Source organism: Chenopodium album, chromosome 7 (genome assembly GCF_948465745.1).
Source record: "Chenopodium album chromosome 7, dcCheAlbu1.1, whole genome shotgun sequence".
Classification (NCBI taxonomy): domain Eukaryota; kingdom Viridiplantae; phylum Streptophyta; class Magnoliopsida; order Caryophyllales; family Amaranthaceae; genus Chenopodium; species Chenopodium album.
In genome coordinates this window covers 48,799,481-48,815,099 of record NC_137840.1, presented here as the reverse complement: position 1 = coordinate 48,815,099, position 15,619 = coordinate 48,799,481, and the positions used below count along the sequence as shown (strand labels likewise).

At 36.5% G+C, this 15,619-nt stretch overlaps 1 non-coding gene across 1 annotated transcript; it reads left to right on the top strand.

Annotated features, from left to right (window-relative positions):
• Nucleotides 1-4,261: 4,261 nt before the first annotated feature.
• On the top strand, nt 4,262-4,368 carry LOC145641123 (small nucleolar RNA R71). The gene has a single exon (XR_014115188.1). It is a non-coding gene; the product is annotated as a small nucleolar RNA R71 (small nucleolar RNA).
• The last annotated feature ends 11,251 nt before the right edge of the window (nt 4,369-15,619 follow it).

Here is a 15,619-nt window from a genome sequence, read left to right as displayed (position 1 = left end):
GTCTATCTAGAGACCCAACTCTAGTGTCCAAGTCCCTAACCATACTCTTGACTCTCCCTTGCCCCATCTCAATCCTATCCAATTGGCTCCTAAAAGCCGAAAAGTCATAAGGGGCGTTGGGGTCAATGTTGTAGTTGGTTGAGGAAGTGGGAATGTCATATGTGAAGGGTGGAGGTGGTGGGTAGTGTGGTGAATGGTGATGAGGGGAGTGAGATTGGTGGGGTTGTGGTGAAGGGTGAGGTGGTTGAACCTCACCTTGACCGTTAATCTCAAAAGTATAAGAAGGCTTCCCCTTCTCAAATTTGGTCAAGGAGGGGTTGGGCAAAGTAAAAGCATTGTCCCTTCTACCCGATTCCCTTTGAATCACCCACCAAGTCTCACCTCCCATGACATTTATCCAATTTAGGCCACCTAAATAGGGTAGGTCCATAATTGTTGGGCCGACTACCTTTCCTTCGTTGTTAGGGACAAAGTTAAGGTGTTTGACCGCTATGTGAGTTACTAGACCACCTAAATAAATGGGTACCCTAGACCTACCCGCCTCGGCCGCATTGGCCACCCTTTGGAAGTGGTTGGCCATCTTATGGACAATGTTGAGCTTATCACTCCTAGGTATCATGTATGACCCTAGAAATTCTAGCTCATCCCTCCTAACATTGGCGGGTTCATGCCTCCCAAAGATGGTAAGGCCAACAAACCGTTGCCAAAACTTTAACACGGGATGTTGTATCCAAGTGCCCTTGGCATGTTGGAGGTTCAAGTTGGCATCCCCCGTAAGGGATTGATAGACAACGACAATGTTGTCTTGGGGAGGTTCAATTGGTCTATCCGATTTTAACTCAAATAATTTGCCAAATTCTTTCAAAGACAATCTAACATCATTATTAAGTAATCTAAATTGAACATGAGAAATCAAAGCATTAGATTTTATGAAATTAAAAATAGAAATAAATTCCAAGGTCAAATAGTCATAAGTATCATAGTGCAAGTTAAACAAACCACTCATGCCAATTCCTTTAAACAACTTTTCTACGGGTTTATCAATTCCTAATTTAGCAAGGGTGGGGTGATGAACAAAACGTGTAGGAATTACCTGCCTTGACGTGAGATTGATCATCCTTTGCTTTTGCCCATCCCGGAACTTGCAACTCCGGGTCAATCCTAGGCTCTTGTTGCCTTGAGCTTTCCCCTATTACGGTCCTAGATCTTTTGAGAGCCATTGTTTATGAGAAATAGTAGGAATTGAAGCTTTCTCTCTCTTAGGGTTTGATAAAAATTGAGAGAAAGTGGTAGAAATTGGGTGTAGATTGTAGAGAAAGATGAAAGGAATAAGAATATGCAAAAATAATTGAGTTTTGATGGAGGAATTGGAGGAGATCTTGAAAATAAGGGAGTTTGAAGGTGTGAGAATGGAGGTTTTAGAGAGAGAAAGTAGTAATGAAGAAGATGAAAGAAGAAGAAAGTGAGGAAAGAAAGAACGGAAAAGAATATAAGGGACGGCCAAAAATAGGCGCGCCCGATCGGGCGAGTTAAGCTGAATTCCAGATGTCTGGTTGCGCGCCCGATCGGGCGCGAATACGAAGTAAAATTTCGCCCTTTCACTCGCCCGGTCGGGCGAGCTTCGCCCAACATTTCTTTTCCTTCACTCGATTTTTCACAAAAATGCGCCCGATCGGGCAGCCTCGCCCGATCGGGCGAATTATGCTCCAATTTCCAGCTCCAGTTACACGCCCGATCGGGCAGCCTCGCCCGATCGGGCGAATTAAGCTCCAATTTCCAACTCCATTTGCGCGCCCGATCGGGCGAATTAAGAGCTGAAAATTTTCCTTGCTTTCGCGCCCGATTGGGCGAGCTCCGCCCGATCGGGCCCGTGCCCAGTCGGATTTTCTTAGCTTTTTCTTCGATTTCTTTTCGTCTTCAAATTTTTCTAAGTCTCTTTACCTCTCAAACCTATACCTGTACAAAAACACTTATAAAAGGTAAAATTTCACTCTCCTCGCCTCTCTAAAATAAAAATAAAAATAAAGAAAAAGGAAAACTAGTCTAGAAAGAAAGAAATACGGGTTGCCTCCCGCAAAGCGCTGGTTTATCTAGGTCCCGAACGACCTTCTTACCGCAATATAATAACTAGGACCCTTGGCCTAACGCTTGATCGGGTGGTTTCTCACCCGGTCTAGCGGTGTTTCGGCTGCGACGCGGCTTCTTGACATGCCTTGTGGGACGCTAATTCACCTTATCTGGTGGATCCTCCTTGACTTGGGTAAGGGGTTCTTCAATGCTACGCACCAAAGATCCTTCTTTGATCGAGGGTTGCTTCATATTGTCATTGCATTCAACACTTGCAACTCGATCTGGCGGAACACTTACCGTAGGCTCAAATCGCACAACTTGCTTGATCGGTTCCACCTTTTCATCCTCGAAACCCAGACCAACAGTGTAAAGTGCTCTTTCTATTGCATCGACTTCCCTCTGCCATTTGTCTATCTCATCTGAAAGGGATGCAACATAAGATACCGCCTCCAAGGGATCTTTTTCAAGAGCTTGGGGCTTGTTAGAATAGTTCTCAACCACATTAACACTAAAACATTTCTCCTTAGTAATGGAGATTTTAGGGGCATTATTAAGATTAAAAATAACTTTATCATCCCCTACTAATAGTGTTAACTTACCACTTCTCACATCCATGATTGCTCCTGCAATGTTAAGGAACGGTCTACCCAAAATAATTGGGGTTTGCACATCCTCAGCCATATCAAGAACAACAAAATCAACAGGTATATAAAATTTACCTACTCTAACGAGGACATCCTCTAAAACACCTAAGGGGTATTTAAAAGAACGGTCAGCCATTTGTAGAGTAATATTGGTAGCTTTTAATTTACCCATATTCAGTTTGGAACACACAGACAATGGCATGACACTAACACTAGCACCCAAATCACACAATGCATTATTAATCATTAGATTGCCTATATGATAAGGGATAGAAAAACTACCCGGATCTTTTAATTTAGGTGGAGACTTATTTTAAAGTACGGCACTACACTCTGCAGTGAAAGCTACTGTCTCTACCTCACTAATAGACCTTTTCCTTGTCAATATTTCTTTCATAAATTTTGCATATGAAGGAATTTGTGTGATTAATTCAGTGAAGGGAACTGTTACCTTCAAATCTTTCACCATCTCCAAGAACTTACCAAACTGCTTATCCAAATTTGTCTTCAAGTGACGATTGGGGAATGGAAGCTTGATAATTGGCTTTTGAGCATTATTACTCTTATCTGGAGTAGCCACCTTCTCTGGATTCGTACCCTGCAATGTAGAATTAGATGTATTAGTATTATCCTTTAGCCCTGCAGGGCTATTAACTACATTGTTTGGTTTAACGGAATCAAGATTAGCATTATTTAATAAAGCAGGTTCATCAACTCTGGGCATAGGGAGCCCTTCATAGTTTGAACCACTCCTTAGAGTAATTGCATAGGCTTAATCCGTAGGCCTGGTCGGCTGTGCCGGTAGAGCTCCCTGTTGGCGGGCTTGTAGAGTAGCGGAAAGTTGCGCAATTTGATTATCTATAATTTTATTATGTGCTAGAATTTGATCAATTGTCGCATCTCTACTCTCCATGTGCTTTTGCATATTAACCAACATCGCTCTAATTTCCACCAGAGAAGGGTCAGAAGATGAGGAGGTTTGTTGTGGTTGGTTCTTCTGGCCAACATTGGGATGATAATATTTCTGCTGCTGTTGCTGTGGCGCCTGTGGTTCTTGTGGTGGTGGATTTTGAACATTAGTACTCCGGTAGGAAAGGTACGGATGATTCCGATACCCAGGATTGTAGGTGTTGGAGTATGGGTTATTCTGCCTATAAGCTTGAAAGGCATTAACTTGCTCCACGGAACTCCTGCAATCTTGTTCCCAATGACCTATAATACCACAATTTTCACATAAATCCTCATTAGAATTATTATTAATTGCAGAAACATTAGCTACATTGGCAGTGCTCAGATTATCTAATTTTTGGCAGATAGAGGTCAATTGAGCTTGCAAAAAGGATACAGAGTCAACACTATGTTTCCCCTTGTTAGCAAATCCTCTAGGATTCCCATATTGGGAATTGTGTATCGCCATATCTTCAATAACCTGACCTGCATCATCAACATTAAGATTCATAAATCTCCCACTAGCTGCAGAATCTAAAATTATTCTAGAAGAATTTCCAATGCCATTATAAAAGGCTTGGATTAACTGCCATTGTGCTAAATTATGGTGAGGGCATTCTCTTTGTAAGTCCTTGAACCTCTCCCAAGCCTCATATAAAGATTCATCGGCTTCTTGGGCAAAGTTCTGAATCGCACTCCGTAGTACGGATGTTCACTCTGCAGGATAATACTTGTTATAAAAAGGAAAATTTGTAAATTACCACCCATAAAGGGGTCCTATTTTAAAATTACCACCCATTAAAACTTTTATTTTAAATAACCACCCAATAAATTAAAAAACATATCAGATTACCACCTTTTTTGAAATTCCGATGGAAAATCCGATTGAAGGCCACACCTTATTAACTTCCTTCCTTTTTTTTTTCATTTACCTCGACCTAACCTTCTAATTGAAATATTAAACTCAAAAAAACATCTTCTCTCATCAATTTCTTCAATGAATTCATCCAAAAGCATCAATCTTTCCCCTTTTTCTTCCTTTAATTCTCTGTCAACTTTGCAACTACCCCTTAAGGATTGAATCAGAACCTTAACTTTTTTTTTTTCCTGCAAATTGGGACCCTATTTGTACTTGCATTTGCCGTTGAAGTCGCCATCTTGGGGTGTTTTCTAGGGACCAAAAGCGCGTAGGTGAAACTCCTGTCAAATGGTGATGTCAATGGCGCCGCCTGAGGTAAGCAATTGGGACCCTTTACAATTTCAGACATGTAGCCTAATTGTAAAAAAAAAAAAAAACCCAATTTTAAAGCCCCAAGAACCCTAATTCCAAAATTGCATAAAACCCTCAATTTTATTGCCCCAGGAACCCTAATTCCAAAATTTCAGACATGTACCCGTTGCAATTTGAGTAAATTTGGATGAAATTTGGGGCAAAAGTTGTGAATTGATGTTGGATAATTTATAAAGAAAAAAAACGAGGAGTGAAACATTCAAAAGAGTCAAATTCGCTGTTTTTAGCCGTTATGTGGGGCCCTTAAACGGATTTACCACCGGAATTACAAAAAAGGTGGTAATCTGAAAACTTTTTATATTTAATGGGTGGTTATTTAAAATAAAAGTTTTAATGGGTGGTAATTTCAAAACAGGATCCCTTTTTGGGTGGTAATTTACAAATTTTCCTTATAAAAATTCAAAACAAGAGTTTCCCAGTCAGTTATACCAAGTGCAGTTCTATTTAAGCCATTAAACCACAACTTAGCTTTTCCAGTTAAAGAGAAGGGAAAGAGAATCTCCCTGATTTGGTCTTGAGTGACCCCGGCTTGCCTGATGGTATTACAATATTGACAATAGTCGACAATGTGAAGATTCGGGTCTTCACCCTTAGCTCCACCGAATTGCTTCCTCTCTATCATCGTTATAAATTGAGGTTTAATTTCGAATTGAACCCCATCAAGAGCCGGAGTAGGGGTGAGATGTGGAAAATCTGTAAGCTTTGGTTGTGAGTAATCACTAAGCTTCTTTGGAACCGCCATCTCTGATTCTGCGTCTGATGATACCTTTGAATCGCTAGAACCAGTCGGAGGATCGCGATGATTATTACTATTATCACCAGAATCCGCCAGGATTTTCTTGTATAGATTTTTCTGTCTATGGAAGGAACGTTCGATCTCAGGATCGAATGGGATGTACCCTGATCTGGAACACTTGGGCATAAACAAAAACTAGAAGCAAATATGAGATTTGCCTCTCTGAGACAAAAAGAAAAATAACCTAGACTACAAAAATAATCAGAAATAAAAATAAAACCGTTTCCCCGACAACGGCGCCAAATTTTGACAGGGTAAAGTCGTATCCCCTAATAAAAAATAAATACCTAAGTCCTCTAACTAAAGTAGATAGGGAAGTAGGGTCGAACTCCACAGGGAAACAAGTCTTTTTACCCCAAATTAATTAATATAATCTAAATTATCTAAGTAACCAATATTTTTGGGAATAAATTCTATACTACGAAGAATAAGTTTAGGGAGAAAAACAATAATAAGAAGGCCTAGGGTACAGGTTCACCAATAATTAATATTCCGGGATAAAACATAATAACTAATAATCAACATTGCACAAATAACATGATCAACAGGCTCTCGCAATTTACTAGATCTAAGTTCCTATTAAAAATAGCCTTTAATATTAAATTAACATCTTCTCGATTCATCAATTCAATATTGCTAAACATTCAAAATCAAATTACATCTGCTCGATTCATAATCTAATTGCAAAGAATTAAAACAATTCAATAAGAAATTATCATGCAATACCAATAATAACAAATTATCCCTTCATATTAATTATGGATCCCCATAAACCCTAGAATGAAACTACTCAGACATAATCATAACTAAACTAATCAAATAAATAAAACAAAACATAATCAAATAAGTAAATGAAATAGCTGAAATTAAAGGAGAAGAAATTGTTACCAAAGGAAATATGAATTAATGGAAGTAATTAAGAACAAGAGTTGAGAGAGAATTTAAGAGAGAGAAATATACTAAGTAGAGAGAGAAAATCTAAAAAAGAAGGTGAAATAAAATTACGTACATAATTTGTACTTAAACATTCCTCAAAACAAAAATTAAACTAAACTAATCAGGTCTGATAAAAATACGCGCCCGATTGGGCGCGCCTTTTTCTTTGTGCCCCTACTCATCAGCGCCGCCCGATCGAGCTAGATGATCGCACGATCGGGCGCGCCTTAGGCCACGCATCAGCACCATGCATGCCGCGCCCGATCGTGCTAATCCTTACCCGATCGGGCCCTTGCTTCACTTCGAGGCTTGGACTTCGATTGGGCTTGATTCCTCGGCCCAATCCGGATTTCCTCTTCGGGTCTTGAATATTCGGTCCAAGTACCTCAGTATCCCGATTACCGAGCACTTAATCACCGGATCGATGACTCTAACCGGCCTTGGGCTTCAAAGATGGTCGTGCTCTTCTAATTTCGGTAGTCGCTCCATGAAAAACCCGAGAAAATTCTCCAAAGGTGCAATTTGCTACAAAACTCAAAAAAGACTACGAAAACACTAGAAAACACCAATTAGCAATAAAAGTGGCTCGAAAGAGCCAAAAACACTACTAATTAAGACCAAGGGACGGGGGTAAATTACTATATAAAATGGACATATCAGTCATAGACGGCTTTGAAAGTATTCAAGTTGTGTTGATATTTTAAGTGCTTTGAATACTTTTCTTGTAAATTTTTGATGAACATCCTCACAATTCTTTTTCGGAAGGTACCTCAATCATTTTAGCGGATGTTTCTCTCCACTTATTGAAGAAAGAAGTAAAGCCCTCATTCTCTTTTTGTCTTAGCATCTCAAGTTGTCTATAATCGGTTTCGACTTGAATATCACATTTATATATATCAATGAAAGCGTTTACAATAGCATCCCAAGTAGAGGTTTTCTCTTAATCAAGGGAGAAGAACCATTGTTGGCAAACACTTTCAAGAGACAAAGAAAACAAAGAATGAAAAACTTTCCTATCAATCGCCTTAATGTTCATTATAGTTTCAAAGGCTCTCAAATGAAGGTAAGGATTATCGGTTGCCTTGAACAGAGCTGTCGCCAGGCGTTGCACAACAAAGTGTGGTGTTGCAGTCCAAATCGTGGCACCATTGCTGGAGCGTTAATCTGGGACTGCTTTCGGTATTATTACTCTACGGGACATGCCTAAAGTCGTACTAAGTCAATTCCGATTAAATTATTAGACTTTAATTACTCAAATTAATTAATTAATTAATTAGGCAAATTCCTTTTAGTCATTAATAAGTTTATTTAGTCTTAAACACAAGTCAACAAACGGTTAGGAAAAACACATAACAAGTAATGCACAATTAGTCAAGTAGGCACAATATGATGCAATGAGTTTGCAACCTAACCGTGGCTTAAGTTCTCTAAAGTTCGGGATATGGGTTAGTTAAAGAGGGTCCATGGTTAATTGTTCGGATGCACCGCACAGAAGCCTTACCTTTTGAAGGGTTGGCGCGAGTGGATGGGACACCGCGAGTTAAAAACTCGCTTCCATAGTTTGGTGAATTCAACATTCCCGGGTGTATCCTTTGTTGCACAAAGTGTTCAATCAGGTAGATGGAGCATGAATTCCTAGAGGGTTATGTCCATATGTAGAACACATATGGGTTTCAGAAAAGTGAGAAAAACTCAATAAGGAAGTAGGATAAAGAAAACAGTATTAAAAACTGGTCAAAATTAGAACGCATATTTCTGGCTCGGTATTGAAAAAACTTGGCGCCAGCGAACAGAGGCTGTCGCTGCAATTTGGTTTTGTCGCCTCGAGTCAAATCCTCGGCGAAATAATTTATTTTCTAACGCCATTTCCTACATGCCTCAGCAGCTTTCTGTGCTCGATAAAATTTTTCAGTTTCGCGCAGCATTATTTCGATCCTAGTTGTGAAAGATATTCCTCAAATTTCCTACGTGTAAAAATCCTATGTTTTAAACTCATTACAGATGGTCTTTCCAATGAGATCTTTTTTATGCATATGACAATAATGTTAATCAAAATTACGCACATGAAATACTTAGAACTTTTCGAGTCTCATCCACTCATTCTAAATTATTGCCGAAAAAATTTCAGGAATTTATATAGAAATCCTCCCCAGTGAGTCGCCAAAAACTGTAGGGAATATTTCAAGCATCACCCCAAACTTGAACCCCACTGTGATCATACACTAAAGCATGGTGGCGTCCAAAGGGAAGGAAGCTAGAGCAAAAGAGTCGCCAACAAGTTTAAGAAACTTGTAAACCGTTCACAGGGTGAAGGTTACCCCTTAACGATCCAGGAGATCGTTAACTCCAATAGGTCTGGAACCAAGACTGAAAATTTGGGGATGAAGGTACAAATTCAATCTAAAAGAAAAAGAACCTGCCCTAATAATAAGCCTCTACTTTATTCAGATCGTATTCATGTGCGCTTTCTAACTAACATGCAATCAATAGGTTAACCTTAACCCTATTTAATCTATGTTGGTTGAATATTAATGCACAAATAAAACTATTATTGGTGATCACATGAATTATAATCAAATTAACCCTAAACAAGATTATTAATTATCTTATTAAGCATGATTACAAGTACAAATTCCCTTTAAACATGCATAAAAGGCGTGATCAAGCAATAAAAATAAAAAACAAGCAACATAATAATAATAAATAACAATAATCATGATAATCATAATTGAAATAACAATCATAATAATTAAAATAATCATGTTCATGTTAAAAATAAAGCATAATAATAGCAAGATCCTAGGCGTGATACTAACAAGATTAATAACAAACCCTAGCATGTCACTAAACAATAAAAATCAAAGCTTTAACCCTAACATGATACTAACATGAATATTAGGAAGAGAATAGGAAGCATCGCAGGAATCACAATAAGCATATTTGATAATAGAAATTTTAGTTATTACCCTAAACATGATACTAGGAAGATCAAAACACCCTAAACATGATTTCTATATCATAATATCAATAAATCAATTAAAGCACTTACTTAAATGCCTCGTACCTCTTTCTAAAAACAAAATACACGTGTTAGTAACTTCAAGGAAAATAATAAACTAAACAAAACAATTAAATAATTGAAATAGAGATTTGTAACCAAACCCTCAGAAATTAAACCTTTCACGTCTAGGGCAAAGACAACTTCGAATTTGGCTAGGTGTGTCTAGATCTTAGTGAATGCGGAATTTTGTGTGCAAAAGGCTAGTTTAGAAAATAGAGAGAGAGAGTAATCAAGAGATTCTTGATGAGAATTGGTGAGAGAGAGAGAGAGAGAGAGAAAGAGTAATCAAGAGATTCTTGATGAGAATTGATGATTGAAAACGGAGGTTTTAGGAGGCTATTTATAGAGAAAATCATCCGGATATGATAAAAAACGAATCAGAGTTTCGAAAAGAATAAAACACGACTGTAGCGCCAAACACGCGCCTGTCGCCAAACGCTAGGTCTGTCTTCAGGCGACAGAGCTGTCGTTTGGCGTTAGAAATAATTTTCCACGCGTTTTCTTATTTTGATAAAATTTAACCATACGAGAGGGCAAAATTGTATTTTCCTTATAAACACTTATTTTATTCTAATTAAAACTCTTAAAAGTCAACTAAAGTCAATTTATCAATGCTAATTAAATTATGATTCAAAAGAACGATCTAGAAGATTCTAGAAGACTATAATCAATCCTAATCACATTAAGAATGATAAATCAATAATAGGCCCTCCTCTAGATCATTGCGCCGCAGCGCATGTAAAGGTCAAACCAGACCCAGTTTAGTAATTTGGCCATAACTTCCTCATTATTCATCGGAATTGGGCTTATAATATATCGTTGGAAAGCTCTTTTCGAACCCGATCCAACTACACCATTATTGGACCCTTGCCATGGACCGAATCAAACTGGATTGGCTGTTTTTCTTAAAATAGGTTTTCAAAAACAGAGAGAAAGAAAAGAAATAAAAACTAACCGCAACACTAGACTTTCCACACTTTCACTTCATTCGATTATGATTATTCGACGCGAAAGGTACTTATCACTGGGTTTGGTTTTGGGGAGACACAAATGGGTGTCTGCACCAACCTAGGCCCACCACCAGAATTACCAGCCCTAAGTTGTCGACAGCCCAAACCCAACTGTTAGAACCTCCTGACCCTTCGCTGGAACCCCTTGATCCCACTAAAACTGTTGACTCCACCAATTCCCCCCTTCCCCTTCCCCACAAACTACCCTAGCCCCCGCAACCACCTCACATATCGACACGACGCATCACCGTAGCCACTGAAACCGACCATGAAAACCCAGAATGTAACCTGACCATGGAAACCCTTCACCTTAAAATAGCCGAAATTGACCATGAAAATCCAGTTTGGTCGATTTCCATGGCTGATTTTGCCCTTTCAAGGGAGGAGGATAGGAGGCGTGGTTTTACGCGGTGGTCGGAAAATGCTGGCTAGTTTTCCGTGAGGGGGAAAAGGGGAAGGCGATAAGTTGCTGGTTTTAGGGGTGGTGATTGGGCTAGTTTCGCTGGTGAAGGTGAGGTAGGGAGTGCCGGCGGATGGGGTTGGGCTGTCGACAGTGGCAGTAGTGTTGGTGTGGATGGGTTAGGGTTTAGGTTTTTTTTTTTTAATTTTTTGTTTTTATTTTTATTAATATGTTTTTTAAAACAAATCGATGAGTGACATGTGTCTAGGGTTAGTCCCAATAACATATTTTATCTAAGAATCCGTTAGATGGCGGTGAAATCCAATTTTTGGGTTCTTTGTGGTGTTAAATAAAAGTTTGAGATTTTCTGGTGTTATAATCCATTTTTCGCAAAATTTGTGGTGTTATTTTCTAATTTTTCCTTAAAATAAAGTTTCAAAACCAAATGCAAATCTAAATTAAGTCTTACAAATTGAAACCATTAAGGCCCTTTATTTAAACCAGATTAACAAATAAATAAATAACTCAAACAAAAGTTTAAGAAAGTTCAAAGTTCATGCAATGAAATAAACTACGAGTAGTAACCAACTTTCCACTCAATTCCCATGATGCATGTCCAAACTATGCAAACACCTATGATAAGTCTACTCCCCAATATTATAAGGTTGTCTCCCTATGCTCCACTTAGGATAATATATATATATATATATATATATATATATATATATATATATATATATATATATATATATATATATATATATATATATATATATATATATATATATATATATATATATATATATATATATATATATATATATATATATATATATATACATACATCAACCATGCATCCTTTCAAAAACATCAATAAACATCCAATGGAAGACAGGCTCAACTCCGTGGCCATAGGTAGTATGAGATCTCATCTAACTCCTTATAGTTTCAAAAAATATTTGAAAACAAGAGACTAGTAGATTTGACGGTCTTTAGAAAAGTGCACGGTTAATACCCCATGAACCCCAGCCCCTGTTTGTCAATACTCTAGATGTGCACAAATCCAGAGTTTAATTTTATTGCTCATCCATCTTACACTTTACGAGATTTACCAGTTTAAACTTAGTGATAACTCATATACAAAAATAGAACCATTCAAACATAAATCATTCATACAAATCACAATTCAATTAAATTCTTAAATTATTAGTGACAGAAAGCATTTAATATTAAACTAGTTTTTGGGCCCAGACGATGCCCTAGATTATTACATGAAACTAACTGATCATTAATATACATTTTAATTTATAACTTAATTTTCTTTGTATGAACATGTGTGTTTTTAAAAAAGAATGTATACTTTCTTTTTCATATTTATAACATGTTTGCTAATTAGCTTAGATGGCTAAATACTCAATTTTGTTGTAAGTGGTTTGGGGTTCAAATCCTCTTATCTTCATATTTTTATATTTAGTAATGATGTGGCATGTTGTGATCGATGTTGGATAGGAGACGTGGCATCATCAAGTGTTTGTGAACTAATGTGGCATCATGAATTGTTAGTGAAGTGACGTGGTGTAATTTGGAAGAGCCTACGTGGCACATGGATGTTTTTATAAAGACCTTTTAATATATTAGTATAGATTCTTTTATAACTACCTCGGTGTGTAACACCTTTAGTGCATAAGGCACCTCAAAATCTTTAACCTTGTCTTAGAGACTTCAATTTTCCCTTTACTCATTACGTTTTAATATTCATGGTCGAGTAATAAGACTTCCATATTATATAATAATTCAATTTGCGTAAATGCACGTAGTACATGAATCGAAACCAATTATCACACGAATCATTAAAAAAGCTTGCTACCATACAATTTCAACCAAACACAAGTTCCCTAAAATGTTTTTAAGTTTTTCCAAATCCTTAAACATGCTCCTAAAGTCAAGGTTGTATTCTTATACGTACCTTGAGTAAAACGAATTGGTTGGCCACTTTATAAACTAAAAATCGTTTTCTACGAAATCCTCTTTTAAACCAAACAATCTATATCTATACTTAGTATTTAAAAACTATAACCAAGAAGCTAAGAAAGACACATGTCCCCATCCATTCTATTACACTTCTCTAACCATAGTGCCACATGTCATCTTACACTATTAATTTTTTATTACACCATTTTTTAAAAATCTTTCATTAAACTTATAGTACTTTATTTTTCATACACACTTCATCTCTCCCCTTTAATCCAACCTTTTCCTATTCTCTTTAATTTTAGCCCTTCCACCTTCTATTTATGCCTCTTTTTCGATTAAAATTCTAAAATTTTAATTTATTTAATTATGTTTCCGATCACATATTATACCCTATAATGACTTATTGATATTTCCTTACTTATCTCTCAATACAATTTTATATGAATAACCCGTGCATTGCACGGGCCACAAGGGTAGTTATAATTCAATCAATACCCAAGCAATTTAATTTACAGCTTTACAACCTACTTAAAAATTTTAAAAATCCATTCAAAGAACACATTAAAATCTTCCCTTTAATTAAAAATCAAAAGTTTATATATAGTTCTTAAGTTTTCTTCATAAAAACCTTAAAATACACTTTTATATATGGAATTATAGCATACTTATTAAGCTACTCACTAAATCTGAAAATTTAGTTTATATACATCGATCTTTTGGAAAATTAACAACCCATACTTTTAATAGTGAAATAATAGCCTAAATATATATGTCGTAGAAATATTAAAACCTATTTCTTTATACCAAAACAATAAAATTCATATTATAAAAATCTGAATTAGTTTAAACTTTAAACTTAAATAACCTATTAGCATAGTTTAATTATTATAGTCATGTAATGTATAGAAAACTGTAAGAAACATGGTTTAGAATAGTTTAAATCCCTAAAACTTTGCTTTTAATAATATGAAAATTAGTTCCAGTCACCAAAATTATAATTTTAACAAATATAAACACTATATACTTAAATATCTTGACTAATAGGTTTTTAGACCCTAAAATCATGAAAACGAAGATTTTAACCCTTATTTTCTTAATTAAATAAATTTGAAATTGTACTTATTAATTTAAACACAATAAAGATCATGAATTTAAAATCTTTCGTATCAAATACTCTATTAACTCAGAAAATTTATCTGGAAGGGACATATATGTTCACTATTTTGTCTAGAAGGACCTTATATGTTTAAAGTGGTCATAAGTTTATTTTATTGTTTGGAGGGACCTTATAGTAAGAATCCGACAATAATTGACTTTTTTCTCCGACGTTGACCTCTTAAGTGACCTTAAAAAATGACCCCTTTTCTCTATAAATAGGGTCATGCGCGGCCGCGCCTGGAGTAGGGCAGCCTCCCTCGTGCATCCATCGATGTCTCCATACGCTCCACTTGATGAACATTGGGGGTGGCAGTTTCCAAAGGCTCCCACGGTGGGTTTAACACCACTTGATGTCCACGCAGCTTGAGAGCGCGTCCTAGAAGAGTTGGAGCTTGCATACTGATGAGTGTCATTTACGACACTGTTTTAGGGTCATGTTCCTTAGATTTTAGGTTAGTTCCTTTAGCACTTTAGTGCTTTTATCTATGTTTTTGGTATTTTGTGATTTATTTTCTCATTGTGTGTTTGATAAGTGATTGAGCCATTTTGGATGATAAAAAGATGAACTGAATAAAAGAGACAATGTCAAATGCAAATGAATATATGCTGAGTTCCTTCGGAGGAACTAGAAGACTGACGCAGACGCTAAGGAACTTGCTGGCAATTCGAGAATTGTCCAGATTCATTGCAACGTGATATTTGGTTACTTGGAGAATAATTCTTGAATATTTACTGCTGGAAGGAAGATATATTTAATAAATAGAACATCCTATCATTTAGGAAAAGATTTGGCAAAAGATAGAATTTCATAGATTATATCTAATTACTTTCCTTATCTTAGATTTATCTTCCATATTTTTAGGGATTTTACTTGAGGAATAATTTATAAAACCCCAGAGTTATTCATCCATTCATCATCCATTATTAATTCATCTCTCACTTGTGCTCACGTTTAGAAGAAACCACCAAGAGGAACTCGACATGTTTTTCTCCAAAAACCTTTCTTCTTTGCTCTGTAACCTGAGTTAGTAGTTCTTTATGCTCAGTATTAGTTAGAGGAGGCCATGTAATTAGTATTTGAGACAAGTTGGTTTGATTTTTATGGTTAATAATTAATGTTTTGAGAATATTCTTGAATTACTGCTTATTTCTATGAATGATGACTTCTTATAAGTAGGTGTGCAACTATTTGTTTGGGTGTGATTTCTATTGCTAATTAATACTACTAAGTCCATAATTGCTTGGGAATGTTAATGAAGTAGCAACCAGTTGTAGAGGAGGATGTTCCACTTTATTAATTGTAAAGTAATTCTTGATCTAGGTGAAACCAT